This window comes from Notamacropus eugenii, chromosome 7 (genome assembly GCF_028372415.1).
Source record: "Notamacropus eugenii isolate mMacEug1 chromosome 7, mMacEug1.pri_v2, whole genome shotgun sequence".
In the NCBI taxonomy this organism is placed as follows: Eukaryota; Metazoa; Chordata; class Mammalia; order Diprotodontia; family Macropodidae; genus Notamacropus; species Notamacropus eugenii.
The window spans coordinates 159,073,018-159,097,560 of NC_092878.1; the positions used below are offsets into that span (position 1 = coordinate 159,073,018).

The following is a 24,543-nucleotide window of genomic DNA, read 5'->3' on the forward strand; positions in this document are numbered from 1 at the left end:
TATTTAGCTGGGCTTTGTGGGGAAATGTTGGGGTTGGAAGCTCAATTTCGTGTGGACAGTCTCCGGCGGGTAAAGGTGGGAACTTCTAAATCTTAGAGCTCTCACGAGACCCCCCCAGGAAATGGCTGGGAATCGAGGTGAACCGAGCTATCTCGTGTATTTCTGCCTCTTCCCGTGAGAAACGTGATGGGAGAGAGCTCTCCCCGCCCTCGAGATTGTCCCGGATTGGAGCACACCTAGTTACCTAACAGGCACGGTATTCAGATGCAAACTATGCCGCTGCAGAGCTTAAGTAGGATCAGGAAAGCCTGAAAGCTCTTGGGGGAGGGGCGCGGAGCGGACAGGACAACAAGGCTCCGCTTTTCCTCTCTCCTCTCTCCCCTCCCCCTCTCTCCCCGCTTATACTTCTACTTCCAATCTCTTATTGTAAGATCTTTGCCTCCCTGGGAGATTCTCTTTCCCTCCTAAGGAAGAATTCCCCTGCACTTGTAACTAGACCCTGAAATAAAGCTCAACCCTTGTTCGACTCTGGAACGTCCTTTCTCTCATACGAGCATCCGGTTTGGCCAACCAAAGACCTCGGGATAGAGGTAAGAAGACTCGGGTAGCCCTCAGGCCTCTAGGCCTGGCAGGGAAACTCTAGAAGTCCCTGCTTCTATTCCACCATCTTGACTGCAGCCCCCATACCTTATTTCTTACCGGTAAGTGAAGTAATACTATTCATAATATTCTAATATACTCCACGGCATGATTTTATAAATGATCTTGTCTCCTAAATGCGTGCCAACAGCTGTCATATATGGCAAATATATGATTAATAACATAGTCTATTAATGTATAGATTTATGTAATTTTCCCTCTGGCTTAGTTTGTAGACTCTTTTGGTCTCTTTTTTGGTGCCAATTGCTTTATATCAGGGAAACATCATAGGAAATTTTGATGATTTAGGTTGATGTCCATTCCTTTATCTGTTTCCCACTTTTTTGCACAATTTCCTTTCTTAAATATGTTGACTCAAGCTGTTTTAATTTTATGCAATATCTTCTGACTTTAATTCTAATTATATATGTGTGTATACATATACATACATATAAATATATATGTACACACGCATATATATTTACACACATTTTCACACATGTATACATAAGCACATGTACACACATATATATGTATGTATATCGGTATATGTATGTGTGTAGGTACAGGTATGTATATATGTATATATATATATATGAGCACACATATATTCAAAGCAAACATTGGAGTGAGATAATTGGCTTGTTAACTCCCTAGTTCACATTCCTAGAGCCTATAAATATCATATGTGTATGTATGTATATGCGGTCATATGTGCATGAAACTTCTACAAACTGAGGACTTATTTTGCTGGTTGATACTTAGCCATATTCTCCAATGTATTTTTGGTATCCTTCCCTATACACACCTTGATATTGAAATCACTGAGTATTAAAAAATATTTCATTTAAATATTAATATTTTATCCTAGAATTCCCTTAACTCATATTCTATCAGGAAAGATACCTGAGAACAGAGAGTAAAGTATATCCTCCAAATTCTTTGTTTACCTGTACAAATAATTCTTTCCAGATGTACCTGTGAAACAACATTTCACTTTGCTCTAACTTCTTCAAATATTCCAATGTCATCTATGAGAAAGATGCCAGTGGTTTATATTCGGTTCATTCAGCCATATCCGGACTTATTGATTATTACTACATGGTCAAATTTAGATTACCAGCAACTAAACTGATATTTATAGGGAAGTCAGGGATAGGGTCTTTATTTGGATGAGGTGAATTCCTCTACCAATGCATGTTGTGCTTTTTTACAGCTTATAATACTATAGATTTCCTACTGAAAAATTAAATAACACATCCAGGGTCACACAGCCCATATGTGTCAGGGGTGGGAATTCAACGCTGTTCTAGGAATGTGAACTAGTGGGTTCACAAGCCAGTTCTCTCACTCTACTGTTTACAGATGCTCTAAAAATGACTGATTCATAGGATCCTCTGCCCCTTCTTTTCTCCCACTGTGCCATGGGCACTCAAAAAGTAGCAAAGTGCTCTACAGGATTAAGTCCCATTATGATTTTGATATTGAGACCATGGATTTCAATGGCTAAAGAATTTCTCAACTGGTAGTCAAAGTATTAGCAATAATCCAATCCACATTGAGCTAGGTTGATTCTTGAAAATGAGGTCTGTTGTTGGGACACAACTCAAAGTTTTACTAACATGGTACATTCTGGCATATTTTGTCCTCTGATGACATTCTTAGAGAAAATAAGCTCATAATTCTTTCAATGGTGCATTACAACATGACTTCTTGGGAATTAGAATCCATTTTACTATGCCTTAAAATGAAATGTTAGACATTTATGAATGTTTATGTCACTAAGCTAATATAAGCATTGCATAAGGAAAAATTATCCCAGATATCTAGTAACAGAAGAATTTTAACGAGGAAGATGTTGTTGCCTGGTAGTTTGAGTGATGTGTACAAAAGACATTTCAGTTTTCTCACATGAGACCAGTATATTCTACAGGTTTCAGAGGCATACTATAGTAATCACAACGGCTTTGCTGGCAGCCTCACGTCTTTTTTGTTGCGCTCTTTCTTTTGAAGCCTGCCAAATGCTCTTACAATGCATGTATCAACCTCATCAACATCCCTGGAAAGTATACTGCCAAGGTGAATGAACTTAGCCACAGAATTAAGTCTTTCTTCATTTGCTGTAAATGATGGTTCCATGTATAGATGGTGTGGTGGTGGCTGGTGAAGAACCTGTATTTTCTTGGAATTAAATATTAGGTCAAAATTAGCATAAACAGTAGAGAATGGACCCATAGTTTGCTACATCTCAGCCTCAGAGGCTGCACTGAAGGCATAATCAGCTGTCAACAACAACAAAAATCATGTACCAAATCTCCCTGTACTTTAGTCTTGATTTATAGACTTTATAAGTCAAATATTTTAACATCAGTGTGATAGCTAATCTTGATGCCTTCACTTGCCAGACATGTTGCATTCAGGGCTGCTGTTTTGATGCAGTACTTGCTGAGTTGTCTTATAAAAAGAACTGATTGTCTCTCAGGTCAACTAGATTTTTGTGCTGCCCATGAGCATGCACATATTCCATGTACAGATGATGAATGAAATAATCTTTGCAAAACAATCAAAAATAACTTTTTATATATGTTTATATATGTTTTGATTGACACAGGATCTGTGCCTGATGAGGTAAGCAGGCCAGGATTTAATGATGCTGATAATTTTAGGATAGTTTTTCTAGCCTTTTCCTCATGCCAGGAGGTGAAGAGTGAGGTCTTTAAAAGATTTCTTTGCACAGCTCTACTTCACTTAAATCCAGTTCAGTTCCAAGTCATGACATCATTTTCCTGATGTCATGGTCCTCTTTGAAAACAAAGGATAAACAACCACAGCAACAGCTCAGACATCCAGGAGGTTGATGAATCCCACTGCTACTTAAGTCCAGTGAGAAGAACAAGTGCCCTGAGCTGTCTGTAAGCAGGGCTGTAGCTTCAGCTGCCAGTGTATCTGAAGTTACTATTTCTGCACTCTCCTGTGGCCATAGGACTTCAAGGTACGTAGTAAAAAAATAAAAGAGTGGAAGATGAGTCTTGTCTTCACTTGTGCATGAATTGGATATAAATGAGGCAGAGTTGTGAAAAGTCATCAGTCTCACTCTCTCCTCCAGAGTGATCAAAGTCCAGTGGCAAGACAAATTCATGATCACTGGTGATGACCTGGATACAATGAAAGCCCATGACATGCTTGATTTCTGAACCAAGCTTTAAGCACGACAGTACCTGATTAAGCCACTTCCTGGCCATTGGAACAAATTGTTCTCATCTGCCCATTCCACCAGGGGAAGTCTTTACATTCTTGAGATAGACATTCCTCTAATGCACCAATGCATTTGAGACCTGTTAGTTAGTCTGGGTGAGCCTGTCTACTGAGACTGTTTTACGAGGGTGATGCTAATACATTGTGTTCATCCTTTATTGCCAAAGAAGACCATGCCATCAGAGAAATGATGACATGACTTGCACTTGACTTTGTTTTGAGTGAGAGAGGGCTGTGCAGGTCACCAGCCTCACTTCTCCTCCAGAGTCATCTGAATCCAGTGAGTAGATATTCATCAGGATGAGTGGAGATGACCTAGGCCTTAATGTGAAGTAATGCGCATTCACTGAATAGGTCTCTTTAAGAAGTAGCTAGGGTATGGCACCTTTAATGAAGTCAAACAAAAGAAAGACGTCAGACTGGAAGGGAAACATCAACAGCTAGTATTTATAATCAATCTAAAGGTAGGAGGGTGCAGAAGAGCCCTTAGGCAAGGCCCCATTGGCCTCCCAGATTGAGAGTGCAGTTGGTTTAAAGTTTTAGGGAAAGGAAGGGAAGGGAAGGGAAGGGAAGGGAAGGGAAGGGAAGGGAAGGGAAGGGAAGGGAAGGGAAGGGAAGGGAAGGAAAGGGAAAGGGAAGGGAAGGGAAGGGAAGGGAAGGGAAGGGAAGGGAAGGGAAGGGAAGGAAAGGAAAGGAAAGGAAAGGAAAGGAAAGGAAAGGAAAGGAAAGGAAAGGAAAGGAAAGGAAAGGAAAGGAAAGGAAAGGAAAGGAAAGGAAAGGAAAGGAAAGGAAAGGAAAGGAAAGAAACCATCCAGTAAAACCCAAGTCAACTGGGCATCTTTTGGCCATCCAAATTTAACTTCCTTTGGAGAGGAGAAGGAAGGGGGAAGACAGACAGGAGAGGAGAAGTTGAGTTACCCAACTCTCTGGGTCCCCATTCAGCCAGCTGTGTCTACTCATAGATTATTGTGTTCATCCTTTGTTGCTGAAGAAGACCATGTCATCAGAGAAAGGATGACATGGTTTGCACTTGACTTTGTTTTGAGTGAGGAAGGGCTGCACAGGTCACCAGTCTCACTTCTCCTCTGCTACTACACGTGCACCGGATAGAACACCGTTCCTAGAGTCAGATAATGACTAGCTGTGTGACCTGCAGCAAGTCATTTAACCCCAGTAGCCTCTTTAAAAAAAAAAAAAAGGAGATGATTCTGGGAACATCTTGGAGTAGGTGAGAATATTCCAAACTCTTAAGATTTTTCCCCATAAAAGAGTGGAAATAGCACTTTAGGGTGAACAAAATGTGGGTAGAGATAAATAAGAACTGGGACACAAAAGGGGTCTTTGGGGGACAATTTGGGAAGATAAGAAGTCCCAGAATATTTCATCCTTATGAAGAGTAAACACCTCCAGGTTAGGGGCCCTTTTAACAACAAGAGGTAAGCGCTTATACAACAAGCAGGAACCCCTAGGGTTAGTCGGTTTGAGGGGCTGCCTTGGCCTCAGCCACAGGAACTTTTACCCCCTTGGATAATGAGAGGAGTTGGGTGTGTCAGTCCAGGATAACTGAGAGAACCTCTGATGTTATGGAACACCAGATACAGCTGCGCTGGGGTGAACAATTGAAGGAATGAGCATGCATCAGCTGAGTGCAGAAGCAGTGGAGCAAAAAGCCCCTCACTGTGAGCACTTATAGGAGATAAGAGGTTTGGCTTTGGTTCCGAGCAGGAAGGGATAACTGAAGATCTGTGGCAAGAGGCACCATTTCTCATGCCCCAGGGCTACTGGTGATTACAAAAATTAAGCTATTACCACAAAAAATATACAAACAAAGGAGAAAGAATTCAACAATGGAAAGCTATTATGGGAATAAAGAAGACCGGGGTTCATCTGCAGAGGAGGATATTGAAGTAAAGAAACCCCCAAAGACAAATGTCAAATGGTCACCTGACCAAAAAGAATTCTTAGAAGATTTTTTTAAAAAGTTTAAAAAGCAAACAAGACAGATGGAGGAAAAACTAAAGACAAATATTAGAATAATCCAAGACAAAGAAGACAGTTATGAAAGAAAAGTCAACCAATTAGAAAAGAAAATCCACAATCTTAAGGAAGAAAATGACACCTTGAAAATTAGACTTGGGTAAAGGAAAGCCAATCAAATTATAAGAGATGAAGAAATAATTAACCAAAATATGAATAATGAGAAAAATAGAAGAAAAAGTGAAACATCTTATTAGAGAAACAACAGATTTGGAGAATAAATCAACAAAGAAAAATATAAAAGTAATCGAACTAATTGAAAGTTACATTCACAAAAAGAATCTTGATAACAATAATATGAGAAATAATTAAAGAAAATTGTTTAACAAGGGGGCAAAGTAGAAATAGAAAAAAAAATCTATCCATCACCACTTAATAGAGATCCTATGAGGAAAATGGGATATATCATAGTCAAATTCTGATGTCTCTAGCTCACGGATAAAATATTAAAAGCATCAAGATTAAAGCAATTTAAACATGGTGGTGCCACAGTTAGATTCACATAAGACCTAGCAGAAGAGACATTAAAGGACCATTTGTCATGGAACATAATATGTCAAAGAACAAAAGAACTGGGGTTTCAGCCTATAATATCATACCTTGCAAGGTTAAATATTATTCTGAATGAAAAAAAAAATGGACATTTAAAAAATTCTCAGACGTTCAAGACCTTGTTTTAAAAAATCCTGAACTGAATAGATTTGACCAAAATCTTGAACCAAGAGAAGTATAAGGTCCATACCAAATACTAATTTAAAGGATTTATAAGGGCAGACTGTTTACTTTTTGCTTTTCATGTATAAAAAATATAAAATGTATGTCTATGATTCTTATTAATAATTGGGTAGCTCATAAGTAAGATTGAGGAAAATCTGAGTAGGATATGAATTTAAAAAGTAAAACCATTCAGGAACAGCTAAAAAGAGTAATTTTGTTATATAAATGAGGTGTAAGAGGAAGAATCAATACAAAGGAATTAGATGGGGGAGGAGGACTGGTAGTTCTGGTAACCTACTTCCATCTGTAATGGGTTTAAGAGGGATACACACACATGTGTATATATGTATATATATATATACACACGTGTGTGTGTATGTATGTATACACATGGGGAAGGAATAGGAAAAAATGATGTATAGAAGGGTGGACATTATTTTACAGAACAATAATATTATATACTCATATACCATAATCTCAATAGCAGTACCCAAATCAATGAGATCAATTTTCTCTTTATTTCTCTGCTTCCACATGGGTCATTTATCTCTGTCTTTGTTCTCTTGGGATGGGGTGTTCCATGGTGATACTACTGAGTTAAAGTGATTTTCCAGTTTCATGACCTTTGGGATATAGTTCTAAGTTGTTTTGTGCAAATTTAATCCATAATACCACAAATGATGCATTAGTGTTTCTGTCTTGTCACACACTCCTAAATTATCAGTTTCCATTTTTGTCATTTTTCATAATCAGAGATATATAAAGTGGTGCCTTAGCACATTATTTTTATTTCAAGAGCTTTGATTACAGTTTTCTAGTATTTCTTATGTTTGTCAATAGCTTGCAATACTTCTGACTCTCATTTTGAATATGTCTTTAAAAATAGAGATAAAGTGACTTACTCAAGTTGTTAAGAACATGTAAATATTCATTCAAATTCTATTAGTTTTTAACAAACTCTTCTTCTCTAAAAGTGCTTTTCCTTTAGTTTGCATAAACTGACACCTCTCAGACATCTAGAAATTCCTAGTGTTTCTTTCCTAGTTAACAATCAACAATAGAGTTGGGAAAAATATTGCAATATACTGTTGAGATCAATGGGCTGTAAGTCAGGAAACATGTGCCTAGTACTGTCTTGCCTAACTGGGTAAATGTGGAATCTGGGACAGGTGACAATGTCTCGACCCAACTTTCCTGATATGAATTGAGGGGATGAGACTAATTTAGCTATTAAATGTCTTTCAAGTCTCACTAGCTAATTAACACATTTCTAAGATTTGAACATGTTTTTTTTTTTATATTCTGGTTCCTATGGTAACTAGCAAAAATTGATTTCATTGGAAATGATGTTACATAGCCTCTCAGTGTATCTAATAAATCCTCCAAGCATTAACTCTGCTCTCACTCAAAGTCCCTCACAATATGCCTCTAAAGATCTTTCCAGAATTATTTCAATTTGCTCTCTCCAACATCTTATTTCCAACTTAAGTGGCATATTTGTTGTTCCCCATGGTCAGTATTCGATCTTTATAATACTATCACTATATTTGATAATGGATAAGACATTGAATTTGAAGTCAAGACCTAGATTGAAAATCACAACACAGCTGATTGGTTCTGGGGAAATCATTTAATAACTCTATGCCTCAATTTCCTCTAACTTCTTCTCTCTAATTCCTGACATTCTTAGTTCTTTTCAAAGATCAGTTCAAATGCCACCCTCAACACCAGATTAAACAACAACTACACCCCCATCATTGTTTGCATTTCATTCCTCTAAATTGTTTCACATATATAGGTTTGGGTTTGCAAAAGTCAGGATCACAGAGACTTTGGAGGACGTTCAAAGGATGATAAAAAATACTGTAACTGAAATACTCAGAAACATTTAGTGGAGTTCAGTTTGTTTGGAGTTTCCATGACTTCAAGAGGGGAACTTTCTCTCACTTTGGATTTTCAGAAAGGGAGGCAAAGTGTGAAGGAGAAATATCAGCAGAATAGCACATGGACAAGAGAGTGAGAAGAGAAAAACCATGTATGAGATGGTCAAACTGGCAATTGGGGAGAGTGAAGTCCATTCAATAACTCCTTTCTTTTGTTTTTCTGAGTATATAGTATTTGGAAAATTTCCAACCAGAGGTTAAATCTTAATTTGTTTCTTCATAAAAAAATACTGGAAAAAAGAATGGAAGATAGAGAAATGAACTTAGCTACGAGTGCTGTCATAGCCTTTAATCACTTTTCTGAATACTTATCTGCATTTTTATGTTGATAATACCATAAATTCAGGGTTCAAGATTAAGAGTAAAAATTTGCCACATGAGAATATATTTCCCCAACATTACCCTAGGGTGAGAGTTGAGACAGTTAAAGAGAGTGATTCTGAAGGATTGTTAGTTTCCGAGACTTTCCCAGAATATTTTTATAAGACTATCTTTGGACCTGGATTAAATTTTTTTATTTCTATAATGATTAAGATTTTGAATTTTTTTCATGATAATGAATAAACTCTAATCATACATGGTTAGTGATAACTGGAAATGATTTGTGGATCCCCATTGCTTTCCAGTCAGTAGGTTTGGCTTAATTTTTTTTGGCAGCAAACACTGTTCTTAATAGACCTATGGGACTATGCCTACAGCAACATTTATAGAAAACACTCTTCAAATTTGTATGTGCCACAAGAATATCTATTATCATTATTATTGGTGGTGCTGCAATTGTTTGTAATATTAATCCCCCCATGTTCTCACTATAAAGGATGACTGTAAAGTTGATATGACTGCATATCAACCACAAAAGCAATATATGGGGCTCTGTGTTCATGCATGTGTTTGCAATGACAGCATTAGACTCTGCACAATATGCATCTTAAAAATGAAAGTATATCACAGTTATCAGGCTACATTTGTTGATGTGAGATTTACTCATCTGAAGTCATATTTCTCCAAGTTGTAAAAAATCCCTAACCTATAGAGGATGAAGACTTAAAGTTTGAAGTCATCCCAAGTGCAGTGGTAGTCAGAAACTATCCAAAATACATTATAAATGGGAAATGATTCAAAAGAAAAGTAAGAAATGTTATCAAAGAAATATGTGACTGGCAAATACTGGCAATGGGGGATAACAGATCATGAATGGACAATTAAAACATTCTATTGAAATGCATCTATTGCTTAAAGAATGATAATAGCAGCTGGTGTTTATAGTGCAAATCTGGATTTGCAAAGCACTTTGACATATATTATTTCCTTTGGTCCTCAAAACAATCCTGTGAGAAACATACCAATATCAACCCTATTTTATAGGTAAGAAGAGGAAAGGGAGTAAGCATCTTTAAGTACCTGTTAAGTAGCAGAACCAGAAATTATCTTATTTGAAAGAAAAGTGGAGCATTTATGGGTCTGAGGCAGGATTTAAATTGAGTACTTCCTAATTTGAAGTTCAGATTCCTACCTTCTATTGTACTGCTCTGCACATAGCACATAGCAGGAAGTTAGTGTGCATTAAAGTGAATTGTTAAAAAAAAAATCAAAATTGAAAATGGAGAAAAAGAAAAACCTACTCAGAGGACTAGACCTGTAAAGCCTGTTTTCTCAAAGAAGCTAATTAATTCATTTATTTTTTATTCATTCATTTGATCAATTATTAATTTATCTGCCTATTCATCATTCATTCATCCATTTACCTAATATCTATCTATATGTTTCTAGCTTTCTCTGTATGTGATGAGGATCATGTAGAGTTGTGGTGGGATGTCTCTAAAGAATTTCAAAGACTCAGGTCAACTCCAAGACAGTTGGAAAGATTTATTACAATTTTAAGGTTTCAGGCCCTGGTGAGTGGCTAAATTCCTCCCCTTAGAGGAATTTGGCCACTTTCGTAAGCCAAGGCATACAGCTTTAAAGAGCATATGATGCTGATTATATAATCAAAATTTACATAGAATATAGAAATATGATTAGTATTTAAAAGGCAGGAGGAGTTTGTTAAGGGATTAGGTAATGAAAGAGGGATCCCAGCTTCAGTGGAACTGTGCATGTGGTTACCCATAATGCATAAGTCAGTGGGGTATGTATATATGGTAATGATGTTATAATAGATCTCTCTACATAAGTTACTTGTAGCTCAATTCCATACTATCACTGCTCAAATGTTATCAAAGAGTGGGCCCTTTCTATGGCTTGGTGATCAAGAATCCTGCTCTACATCCTTTTGGTGCTGTCTTCTGATTTGCTAGCTATTGTGGTACTGTGCAGTCAAGATGGATACTTAGGTATTGTGGTCTTGTCTTGGGCTAAGTGGATGATGTGATTGTGCCTGAGTAGTACAAGAACACAACTGTTTCTGTGAGAAGTAGGAGGAATGGGTCTGGGGACAGTGCTTAGGTAGAAGTGATGGCTAGATTTCCATGTGTTTCTGTGAAAACTATGAGTTTCAGGGACACACCTGTTGTTTTAGTGAGCAGTGAGGCATATATTTAAAAGTCAGAGGGGCAGAGTCAAGAGGGTGGAGTAGAAAGATGCCTGTACTTTAGCACTTCCCTCACAGCCCACAAAATACCTGTAAAAAATTACTCTTAACAAATTCTAGAGCAACAGAAGCCACAGAACAACAGAGTGATAGAGGTTTCTCCCTTAAGATAACCAGGAAGGCTAACAGGAAAGGTGTATCTCACAGGTCGATAAGCTGAGCAGAGCCCAGTCCTGGCCATGTGGCACTGCAGGAACAGAACCTGAACAGATCTCCAGGGTAGAATTCCCAGCAGGGAGGGTCCCAGATGCCTCAATCCACGAGCAACAAGGAAAGTTCCAAAGGTCAATGTGGGACTGCTTTCCCAGCTGACTGAGAGGGAAATGGGGTCACCCCAGCACTGGCCCCAGGGGGTGACAGAGGAGGCAGCAGCAGCAGCGACAGGTGGCAATTGGCTACAGTGGCCTTGGAAGCAGCCTGGGTCCATTGTCTAGGCAGCTCAGCTTAAAACTTCTGGGAAAACTGAGTAGCTGACCTGAACCTCAGCCCTCAGTGGTGGCCCCACCCCCAGTCAAAGTCCCAGGAGGAATTGAGTAGCTGATCTGAATCTCAACCTTGAGCACAATACTGGGGGGAGGAGGAACACTAGGACCCTCCTCTTGACAAAGGATTCAGAAGTCAAGAAACTGGCTGAGAAAATGCCCCCAAAAGGGGAAAAAATGACCATGAAGGGTTATTTTCTTGGTGAGCAAGTGTCTCCTTTCATTCTTTCAGATGAGGAAGAACAAGGCATACTGTCAGAGAAAGTCAAGGCTTCTGCCTCCAGTACCCCCAAAATGAATATGAAATGGATTCAAGTCATAGAAGAGCTTGAAAGATGAGTCAGCTGTTTGCTAAAGGAGAACCAAAAAATGCTGAGGAAACTAACACCTTTAAAAATAGGCTCACTCAATTGGAAAAAGAGGTCCAAAAAGCCAATGAGGAGAAGGAGACATTGAAAAGCATAATAGCCAAATGGAAAAGAAGGTTCAAAAAAGTTCCCTGAAAAATATAGTTCTTTCAAAGAGAAACTGGAGTTCAGGGAAGCTAATGACTATGAGATAAACCAAGAAGTTCAAAAACAAAACCAAAAGATTGAAAAAACAGAAGATAATATGAAACATTTCACTGGAAAAACAACTGACCTGGAAAATAGATCCAGGAGAGACAATTTAAAGATTTTGGGACTACCTGAAAGCCAGGATCAAAAAAAGAGCCTAGACATCATCTTTCATGAAATTTTCAAGGAAAACTGTCCTGATATTCCAGAATCAGAGGGCAAAATAAGTATTCAAGGAATCCACTGATCAAAGCCTGAAAGAGATCCAAAAAGAGGAACTCCTAGGAATATTCTGGCCAAATTTCAGAGTTCCCAGGTCAAGGAGAAAATATTGCAAGCAGCATGAAATAAACAATCTGAGTATTGTGGAAATTCAATCAGGATAATACAGGATCTGGCAGCTTCTACATTAAGGGATTGAAGGGCTTGAAATAGGATATTCCAGAAGTCAATGGAACTGGGATTAAAACCAAGAATTACCTACCCAGAAAAACTGAGTATAATACTTCAAGGGTATAAATGGTCATTCAATGATATAGAGGACTTTCAAGCATTCATTATGAAAAAACCAGAAATGAATAGAAAAATGTGACTTTCAAAAATTAGAATCAAGAGAAGCATAGAAAGGTAAACAGGAAAGAGAAATCATAAAGGACTTTGTAAAGCTGAACTGTTTACATTCCTACATGAAAAGACACTATTTGTAACTCTTTAGACTTTTCTCAGAATGCCGAGTATGGGTAGGTGGAGGGATTACACACACACACACACACACACACACACACACAGTGCAGGTTGAGTTGAATAAGAAGAGATGATATCCATAAAAAATGAAATGAAATTAAGGGATGAGAGAGAACATTACTGGGAGAAGAAAGGGAGAAATGGAATGGGGCAGGCTATCACTCATAAAAGAGATAAGAAAAATCTTGTTCAATGGAGGAGAAAAGGGAGGATGTGAGAGAAGAAAAGTGGAACTTACTCTCCCCACATATGACTTAGGGAGGGTATAACATGCTCACTAAATTTGGTATGAAAATCTATCTTACGCTATAGGAAAGTAGGGGAGAAGAGGTCAAGTGGGGTGAGGGGGATGATAGAAGGGAGAACAAATGGGAGAAGGGAGTAACTAGAAGTAAACACTTTTGGGAAGGGACAAGGTCAAATGAGAGAATAGAAAAAAAGGGGGAGGACAGAGTAGGATGGAGGCCAATATAGTTAGTCTTACACAACATGATTATTATAGAAGTCTTTTGCAAAACGACACTTGTATTTTCCTGTATTGAATTGTTTGCCTTCTCAGGGGGGATGGGTAGGAAGGGAGGGGGAGAGAGAAGTTGTAATTCAAAGTATTGGAAATGAATGTTGATAATTGTTAATGCATATAACTGGGAAATAAGAAATATAGATAATGTGGTATAGAAATTTATCTTGCCCTACAAGAAAAAAGACAAGATGGGGGTAAGGGAAGGGTGGGGTGTGATAGAGGGGAGGATACAATGAGGGAAAGAGCAATCAGAATGCAAGGTATTATGGAATGGGGGGAAGGGAGAGATGGGGAGAAAAATTGGAACTCAAAATTTTGTGGAAATGAATGTTGAAATCTAAAAATAAAAAAATAAAAATTAAAAAAAATTATAAAAATTCGGGATATTGGAAGAGAGAGTAGATCAGGTGCAGTGGGTCTGAAGTTAGAATACTAGGACTGAGGGCAGCTCTGTTAGGACTCCATCAGATGGATCTATCATGTGTCTATTTTTGTATCAATCTATTGATTGCCAATGAGGAAGCATTAATAGGGCAAATTTCCACTCAAGTTTCTCTAGGACAGAGGGACATATGTTCTTAATATTCCCCCAATCTGCTTTCCATCTTACTTCTCTGAAATTAACGAGTATAATTGATATGTATCATGTCAGCTCTTTTGGCAAGCTGTTAGAATAATGAGGGTAGTACCTCTGACTGCACCATTGAGATGATGCCAAGCCTGCTTCTCTTCTGCTCTCGTCTGGCCTCTGTTTTAAGGAGAACTATGACTTTTTGTTGATAGATACAGCCTGAAAAAAAAGCAGAGACTTCAGTCAGATTAACGCCACTCCAACTGATTGACCAGAAAGGTCCTCTGTCATTATGTTTAGGGGAACTCAGAAAAGGCCACCAACGGGGGAAGGGGGATGTTGAACAATGATGGTGGTGACCAGGCCCTGATTAACTCGCGGAATTCACTCACTGACTCCCAGACGTGATCGCAGCTTCTGAGGACAAACTCCCACTGCCTCCGTGCCTTAGGGAAAAGGTGATGGTGACCAATCATGCAGAGGGAAAAGGACAGGGGGAGCAGCAGCAGCCCAGGCAACCCAGAAAGGCAAATTTGACCAATCCCACCAGCCACCTCGAGTTCCCTCCCAGGGGCATGAGAAACCGACGGAACCCAAAGCAACCTTGGGATTCCGGAGCTGCGGCCACACCTTGCAAATAACTCTGAAGATACTACAGACCTTCAAGATTAACATCAATGCTAAGGAGACAGTTAAGGCACTGAAAGTGAAGACTGAAATTGAATACCTTTCCAGTAGCAGGAGAAAAATTAATTTATGCTGGCAAAATCCTCACTGATGATACTGCTCTCAAAGAATAAAAAACTGACAAAAAGAACTCTGTGGTGGTTATAGTGACAAAACCCAAAGCACCAGCTTCTTCAACACCATCACCATCTACAACTCAGTGATCAGTTAGGTTATCTAGAGCAGCAACTCTTCCCCTGTCTTGACTCCCACACCTATACTTACATGGGTCACTCCAACACCAGCTGCAGCAGTTATATACTGGTGCTCCTAAGGAAGCGAAACCAGCAGAGAAGTCAGTGGAATCTCCTATTGGCACTAGCCCAACATCTTCTGACAGATTTTACAGGCACACAGAATATCAGTTTAATGACTACCAGTATGATGTCCACTTCTGTGTAATGAGAATATTTCCACATCCGGGATAACAATCCATTTAACATTGTGATGTAGACACAATAATAACTCACTTATTTGGAGGACAACTATGTGGCAATCTCAACTATCTGTAACACCACCCAGAACCTGGCAGTAAGCAGAAAAAGAAAGACAGAAAGAAAGAAGGAAGGAAGGACAGAAAGAAGGAAGGAAGAAATAAAGTTTTACAAAAGGAAAGAGGCCTTTGAACAGCCACAATAAGTGTCATAAGGTCGCTAAGGCTCATGCCTTTTACTCAACTGAAAACTCCTCATACTCTCAGTCAACATCCATTTGCTTATTGGGGACACAGTTTTAATCACATTGGTTACAAGGGGGCTCCTTTTTGGTAGGAACACTGATAACAGCAAGAAGTGACAACAAATTACAACATAAATAATGTGTAAAGCACAAAGAATAACTGGAAAAATGTTTTACATTTTAATTAAAGATAAATAATCCTGCAGACCTCAATGATTGTGCTGATATTCTTCCTCTAGTCCCAATATAATACAATAATAATTAAAATGCATCTTTATCGTCCCAAGTCAAAGAAAGGGTTAAATATACTCTGTTTAAGAGGTTGGGGACATACGAGATAGAGTTAGAGAAAGACTTCTATCGAAAATGTTTAAGTTTTTAGATTGATACTTCATATGATGAGCTTCAATTATCCAGGAAACAAATGTGAGAAACCTCATTTCTCTGAGACAGAAAAAATGAAGTGTATAGCCCAAATTTAAAAAAAAATAAGTCTTATACTACATTTGTCCTTTTAACAAGGATAGTCCTTTTGATGTAGTTCAACATTTGTTTTTGAAAAATTGTTAAATTGAATACCAATAAAATTTATTTCTTTAAAAAAACCCACTAGCATATTGATTAGAAATCCTGTGGAGAATTTATGGGAAGACAATCAGAAAGAGTTGCAAAGAATGGACAAACCAGGATATTTTTCCATTAGAGAGAGTACCCAGTAGATCACAGATCCATCCATTGCAATACTGGAGTATTAAAGGAAGGAAACCCATACTACAGAGGCAGCCATATTCAGATTAAACATCTCATCTTATACTGTTTAAATGCCCTTTTCTATTATAAGAATATAAATTGCTAATTTTAATAGGAGAGGCAATTCTATCCTACTAGGTGGCATAGTGAGAAGAGTGTTTGACATATTTTTAGGAATAATTCCAGCGAGGAAGATATTTCTCTTCACTTTCTTCCTGTCTTTCTTCTTCAAAGATTACATTTAGATCCCAAGGAATCACAAATAATACATATATATATTTCCCCTGACTCCCAGTAGAGAAATACTACACATTGAGCTGTTCTAAGCTATTTTTTAAAGCTTGCCCTCTTTGTATTTTCCAGGGATTACAGGAAAACTTTATCTTCTCTTTCTTTCCATAGGGAAAGGCATTTCAAATTAAGCCATTTTCTTAACTCATTTCTGTAAACTGCCAACATAAACTGTTTTTCTCAACATTCCATTTGAACTCTTAAAGATACAGCAACAGTGCCTATAATCTCTTTGAGATAACATTTCAATAAGAATTGTTTTTCAGGCATATAAAAGTCTATGTTTTAAAGTAATACCCACAGAATATTACTGAATTTTGCACTGATTGGCTATATTAAAAATAAAAACATAGAAGTTAGAATGTCTTTGAAGAGATAGAAATAGATACTATACTAGAATAGCAATAATAAAATGGGTCTTTTTGGCAATGATACTCATGTTGAAGTAATTAATACTGGTTTTTGGATTAATATTAAATATTTACATTTCTTTTCCTAAGTAGTTTTGTTGATTCTCTCATACTTTGTGAATGTAATGTTTTCACTTGTTCCAACACAGTGTTTATTAACAAACTTCCTTATTTTTACACAGGAACCACCATCTTTTTAGTTGTCCTGATTTACCACTCATTGATTTCCCTCCCTCTCTCTGCACACTCCTCTTCCCTATACTATCAGTTGCCAAATGTTGATGATGCTAAGTTCAAACATCTCCAACTACCACGCTCTCTTCTTCACTTACATGGGCATCATTCCTAATTCAAACCTTATCTGACCCGTTATAATATCCTCATAATTATTCTCCCTGATTCTAGTTTGTCCCCTCTCCATTCCATCCTACAAATCTTTGCTAAGTTATTATTCCCAAAGCAAAAGCATTCCTAAAGCTGTCATTCTCTTGCTAAAAAACAAAATCACTCATTCAGTGGCTGGCTGTTGTTTTTCAGATAAAAACCAGAAGCTCTAGATTTTTTCCAGACTGATTTCCTATCACCTACTCACACACTCTGCATTCCAACTACATTTGTCTACTTGTGTCTCAGACACAACTTTCCATTCTTCTAATCTGTGTCATGACAAAGGATGTCCTTTGTGCCTGAAGTGTTTAATTTCTCATTCCTGCCTCCTGAATACTGTAAAACTACTCAGCTTCCACCTTTAAGAGGAAGCCTAAGCTTAAGTTCTTCCCAGTTGTTAACAGTGATTCCCCCAAAATTATTTTTTTTTACTTTGCATATTTCATTGTCTATGTAAGAGAATTATTCCCCTAAATGAATAAGCTTTTTAAGGGAAGAGTGGAAGAGGAAAGAAAATTTCTCTTGCATCATTAGCCCCTAACATAGTGCCTAACATGTAGGAGGTTTGTAATAAATCATTAAATAGAATTCTATGATAATAAGAGAAATTACACCTAGTATTTATATAGCCCTTTAAGGTTTGCAAAATTCTTTACAATATCACCTCATTTAATCTTCACAACAACTCTGGAAGTTGAGTACTATTTTTATCCCAATATTACAGATGAGGAAACCGAAATGGGTAGAAGTTAAATGACCTGACTTTAGGTCCAAGGCTCTACTCACTAGCACACCTAGCTCTTTCTAATATCTGCTTTCTCTTTCTGTAGTCAGTTACTATAATCCTCTCTTCTTTTCTCTTATTGATGAATAGAATGTAAGTTCCTTGAAGACATAAAATAACAAAGTTTTGTCTTTGTATCCATGGTGCCAAGTACATAGTAGGAAATTATACAATGCTTTCCAAGTGAATGGAATAAAAAGTATTAATGATTGATATTTTCATAGTTCTTTCACATTTTTAGCTCCTGTAATTTACCTATTATCATAGTCAACTATTACTTTTTTTAATGTTGTCTTTTTAAAATTTGAGTTCTAAATTCTCTCCTTTCCTCCATCCTCATTTAGAAGGCAATTATAACCATTATACATGTGAAATCATGGAAAACATATTGCTACTAGTCATGTTGCAAAAAAAAGCAACAAGAAAGGTGAAAAATATGTTTTTATCAATAACCAGAGTCCTTTAATTTTCTCTCTGGAAACGGATAGCATTTTTCTTCATGAATCCTTTGCAATTGTTATGGATCATCGTATTGAAGGAGCTAAGTTTTTCACAGTTGATCTTTATTACAATATTGATGTCTCTGTGTACAATTTTCTCCTGCCTTTACTCACTTCCCTTTGCATCATTTTATACACAGCTTCCTCAGTTTATTTTTATCTGAAACATCACTCTAATCGTTCTTTATAGCACTATAATATTCCATCACTTTAGCATACCACAAGTTATTCAGCCTTTCTCAAATGATGGCCATTCCCTAATTTTCTTTTTTTTTTTTTTTGCCACCACAAAAAATCAGCTGTTATTCTTAAATAAAATGTCTTTGATTCATGAAATCTGAATTGTCAACTTCTTAATTAGCCCAGGTTTAAAATAAACGAACCTCTTGTTCTTCATGTATTTGATAAGGGAACTGAGTCACAAATCTGAGTGCTCTCTATCTGAGATGTCTCTGAAATCAGGCCACTTGACTTGACAGCTCCTTCACTCACCACAGTGACAGCCAGGAAATGTATCACCCCTGAAAAGAAAGTATTGAGTGGAGTGGGCTGAAATTTATGAAATGTGACTACCTTCACTTTTATAGCCTAGAGAATGAAAAGGCAGTGCATGGAATCATTTAAAGAAATTGAAGCACCCCAACTCCCAGGCTCCCAAATATTACCAGAGTGAAGAAGGGAATAAACTAGTGAACATCTATTAAGTGCCTACTGTGTGTTAGGCACTGTGAAAGGAATGAGGGATACAAGATAAAAATCAAACAGCTTTTGCTCTCAAAGAATTCTCAGTCTAGAAGGAGACATTTTAGAAAGCAAGCAAGAAAGGGAGGAAGGAAAGGAAGAGAATAAGTAGGGGGGAAGGAAGGAAGGAATGAACAAACGAATGAAATGAGGGATGGAGGGAGAGAGGAAGGAAGGGAAGGAGGGAAGGAAGGCAACAAGCACTTTTTTTTATAATGCCTGCTATGTGGCAGGTACTGTACTAAGCACTTTAAAAAATATTATATCCTCATATAACAGCCTTGGGAGTTAGTATTAGTATCCCCATTTTATAGTTGATGAAATGGAAGGATATGGAAATTAAATGACTTACCCAGTGTCTCACAACTAGCAAGTGTCTACTGACAGATTTGAACTCTGATCTTCCTGACTCCAATTCCAGTACCTTATCCAATGGCACCGCTTAACTGTCTTTTAAAATCACTACAAGGTGACTGAGTGGGAAATAATTCGCATTTAGGAAGATAAGAGAAGGAATAATATAGAAAGTGGTGTTTGACCTGTGCTTTGATGGAAGTTACACATGTAAGGAATAGACAGTGAAAAAGCAGAAAGTGGGAAGATAGGGCTTCATGTCTAAAGAACAGTAACAAAGCATGTTTGGCTGGACTGCAGTATGCTTGGAGGTAAGGAATGTGTGATAAGGGTGAAAAAAGTGAGATGAGTACATGTTAGCAAGGAATTAAGTGTCAAATGTTTAGTGTTCAGTCATTTCCAATTCTTCATAGCCCTATTTGGGGTTTTCTTGGCAAAGATACCAGAGGAGTTTGCCACTTTCTTCTCCATTTCATGTTACAGATAAGAAAATTGAGGCAAACAGTGTTAAGCTAGTACATGCCTGAGGCCAGATTTGAACTCAGAAAGATGATTTTTTCTGACTCCAGGTCTTGCACTTTATTCACTATAACACCACCCAGCTGTTCAAATGCCAAATAGAGTAGTTTGTATTTGTTCCTCGAGGGATTAGAAAGCCACTGGAGTTTTTGGAGTAACTGACAAATAGATTTCAACCTTCACATTAGGAAAATCAGTTTGGCAACCATATAGAGAATTCATGGTAATGGGGACAGACTTGAGGCAGATAGAACAACTAAGATGCTAGCACATTCTAGAAAAGAGATGGTAACTAGAACATATTACATACACATACACGAATATATAATATAAACATACATACGTATATATGCACATATATTCCTATGAATATATATGCATGTGTATATGAATGGCACATAGATTTTTACAGGAGGTAGAAATAATAAGATTTTGCATTTAAATAGGATTAGCAAGAATGAAGAATGGGGTTTGTGAACTTTGGTGAATGAAAGTATGGAGGTACTCTTTAGAAAATAGGGAAGTCTGAAGGAAGGATAGATTTGGGGAGATTTTTATTTGAAATGCATCATTTACATAGATTTTAACGACAGAATTTCACAAAGTTGGTCGTGTTATTCTTCAAGAAAAGGTGCAAAGATTGAGGCCTGATAATTCTTCCTTAGAAGCTATGCAGTCTTGGTCTATGTTGAATTGGAGATGCCTATAGAATATGTACTATGAAATATGCAAAAGGCACTTGGTGTCACAGGACAACAGCTCAGAGAAGAAGCTAAGCTTCTTTTATAGAACTGGGAGTCCTTTGCATGTATACAATATTGAGATCTGATGAGCAGAGAGACACAGAGAGTCTCTGTAAAACAGAGAGACAGACAGATAGAAAGACAGAGGGTAACAGAGAGAGACAGACAGACAGAGATAGAGTGACAGTGGGAGACAAGGATAGTTAGACAGAAAAAAGAATAAGATTAAGATCTTGGAGATAGAGTTAATAAGGATGATTTAGACATATAGATGATTCTGCAAAGGACACTGAGACAATACTCAGACAGAGATGAAATAAACAACAAAGAGCAATGTCCCAGAAACCAAGAGAAGAGGGAATATCCAGGAGGAAAGGGTGGTCAACAGTCATCAAACACTGCAGAGATATCAAGGTGATGACTGTGAGGAAAAGTTTCAGATTCTCAGACACAGAGATTACAAGTTTGGATTGAAACCACAGACCTGTTCCCATTTACCTGCATTTTTACAGTAACTGATATTATAACAATAATATCCTGAATGAGTCAAATGTAAGCCTTGTACTCTCTTGCCAACTCTTTTTCAAGTTTTCAATCATATTGGATTTTTGTTTCCCTAGTTATTTCTTCCAAGGGACTCCAGGATCCCTTCATGCTAAGTGGCTTGTGAAAGCTGTGTTACCGTCTTCAAGTTTTTTTTTCTTTCTGTTGAGATCGTTTACTAACAATGCCCAGACAGCTACAGCAGGAATTGTTCATCCAGAAGTGCCCACAAACCTTAGTAACACCTTTCAACTTGAGCTCTCCTTTCCTTTCCTAAATAACAATGAGGTCAATGACTCATCACAGGAAAGGAGAGAAACAACTTGGACCAAGGCATTAGGAAGATCTGTCCCATCCATTAGTGCTGAATAGAAGCATCCCTGGGTCTGTCAGAGTAATTTGTAAGTGAGACAGTACCATCTGAAATTTCTCCTCACTCATTTTTTTCCATTGGGTTGGGAAATCCCCAGGTGAAGGGTTCACTTTGGAAGTACTGATGGAATTATACTTAAAGTAGACAGAGTCAAGGGTTCACCCTTTAGGTGTGAGATTTGGCGACTCCTCTACTTGGAAAACCCAAATGACTGGGGAGATATGAATTCAAGTAGGAAGAATGGTGCTCTGCCAATTGATCTTTCCCTATCTTTGACAGAAAAGACTAGGTTGGTGTATTACTTTCTGTTGATATTGTCTGATTGTGCAAAACAGAGCTATTCTTGTCTGCGGTAAAAGCACTACTTTGACACCCAAAATGGTTAAATAATATGTCATAGGTTACATAGAATTACACCCAGGATCTTTGTTTTGCAAGCTTTCTTGCTGGGCTCTGACCAGGCAACAGATTCTTCTTCCTTAATTCTACTCATCTCTGGAAATGAAGTGTTCCTCAGCTTGCAGTGACTTTTGAGGTTTCATTGCACAGAACTACAAAAGTATCACTATCTGAAGAGCCCCAGAGCATGCATTTCACAAACCTCATTGTTTGACAATCAGTTTTTTTTTTTTTAATGACCTATGCTCTTGGACAACAGACTTTTTTATAAGCTGTTGCTCACAAGCAACAATACCCTATTTCTATAGGATTAAAGATTGAGGCACCAGTAGGTTGAGACATTCCTGAACTAACTTAGTAAAATCAGTTAGAAAAGTAGCATTCACTTATTCATTCATTTCTTGACATTCATCTGTTTTTATATCTGTTTTATCCATCTACTTCTCTCTCTCTCTATCTCTCTCTCTGTCTTTCTTTCTGTCTCCCTCTCTCTCCTTGTGCATTTTGTGTCTCTGTATTTCATTTCTTCCTTATTTTTGTTCATTTACTCTTTTCCTGATTTGTTCATATACTCATTTGTTCACCCATTTATTTGTTCATTTGAAATTTCATTAATTCCTTCTTTTACTTCTTGTAGGCATTTCCCAGTACAGCTTCCTACACTCAATCTTGCTTTATATGGAAGAAAAATATTCCATCAAAGCCAATGGATGGAGCAATATCCTCTGATGATACACTGTACTTACAGCCTTACACTCCCCTCCCAAGAGGAAAGTTGTTATATTCTGAATAAATGAATGAATTTTTAAAAAAATATATTTAGCCCTTATTTTGTGTTAAGCAGTCTAAGTTCTAGGGATACAAGTAGAAAAGAAAGACAAGCTCTATACTTAAGGAACTTATTTTCTAATCAGGAAACAATACAGAATGTCATTTGTTCTCTGAGACCAAGACTGGCCATTTGCAAATAATTTGAATCCAATTGTCTTGTATTTTGTTTTCCTTTACATTATATGGTTGCAATGGTAATTATAAGAAAAAAAGATCTTCCCCACCCATTGATGGACCTGCCTATTAAGGGAAACTTGATCAGGGGAGACCTACACCTTTTGTAATTTCTAATGCACTGGTTCTCAAGGGTTGTGATGTCCTCTGGCTCTGAAAAATGTGTATGTACTTTGGGGCTTAGAGTTTGGAAGAAGATTTGTGTGCCACATAACACTGGGCAGTTGCTAAACTCCATTACCCCACCCCCTGACTTTGAAAACCCAGATGTTGGTGCTTCTCTCTCTGGTAACTATGTATATATGGTCAGACAGTTGCAGCTGTCTGCTGCTCTGTCAGATAGCTGGAAGACTTGTCTGGTTGATCTTTGTTTCTCTCTTTGTATTTTCTCTGAATTTCAGGATGCTGACTTTTCCCCCCTGGACTAAGTGGATGATATATGTATACATATACATATATATGCATATATATATATACACACACATACTATATATATGTATATGTATTTATATATATGTATATATGTATGTATATATATATACATATATATATACATACATATATATATACACATATATATACTTGATTAAAGTTATTGTTGACCCCTCAAAAGTTTCCTTTTCTTTTAGAAAATGATATCAAAAAACCTGTGATAGCAGGCCCCCCTGTGTATGTCACAGTGTTTGCTTTTATATTAGTCATTGACTTTATTGTTCATCTAGTTCCATGCTCTTCATTCCATGTTAATTATTACAAGTCTTTCCCTTCTCTGAATTCTTCACATTCATCATTTCTTACAAGACAATACTACTCTGTGTTATTTAGAGTTTATATTATGTTTGACTATTCCCAAAATCTTTGGCACCTACCCATCTGTTTATTTTTTTATATTTTATTTTGTTTATTTTTCCTTCCTTCCTCCTTTCCTTCTTTCTTTCTTTTTGCTACCCCAAGAAATTCTGGAGCTCAAAACTGAATTACGAAACTTTGAAATTTTGTTTTCAAAATAACGATTTTAAAGTATCACAAAAAAGTCTGAATATCAATGCTAAGTAAACTAGATAAAAACTTTTATCTAACTAGACATGGAATTGAAGTACTCTCCAGGATTAAATAAAATTTTATGAAGATTAAAATAAAATGCTTTATAAACCACATTGTGAGAATGAGAAGGCAAAAGAAACAAAAAATTATTGAGTGCCTTCGATGAGTTAGACACTGTGTTAAGTAATATAATAATAACAACATTTATAAAGCACTCAGTGTTTCACGAACTTTGCTA

At 37.3% G+C, this 24,543-nt stretch overlaps 1 long non-coding RNA gene across 2 annotated transcripts in view; it reads right to left on the reverse strand.

The window, feature by feature from the left end:
* LOC140513592 (uncharacterized) overlaps nt 1-16,638 on the reverse strand; it is a 36,022-nt gene extending 19,384 nt beyond the window's left edge. The window contains exons 1-3 of one of the 2 annotated variants that reach the window (XR_011970244.1): nt 15,010-16,638; nt 14,177-14,277; nt 2,423-2,820 (exon numbers count right to left, since the gene is read on the reverse strand). This is a non-coding gene — a long non-coding RNA (uncharacterized lncRNA). Of the gene's footprint in view, nt 1-2,422; nt 2,821-14,176; nt 14,278-15,009 lie in introns of those variants that run through there. The other variant, XR_011970245.1, reaches the window with a different exon arrangement.
* Between the last annotated feature and the right edge of the window lie 7,905 nt (nt 16,639-24,543).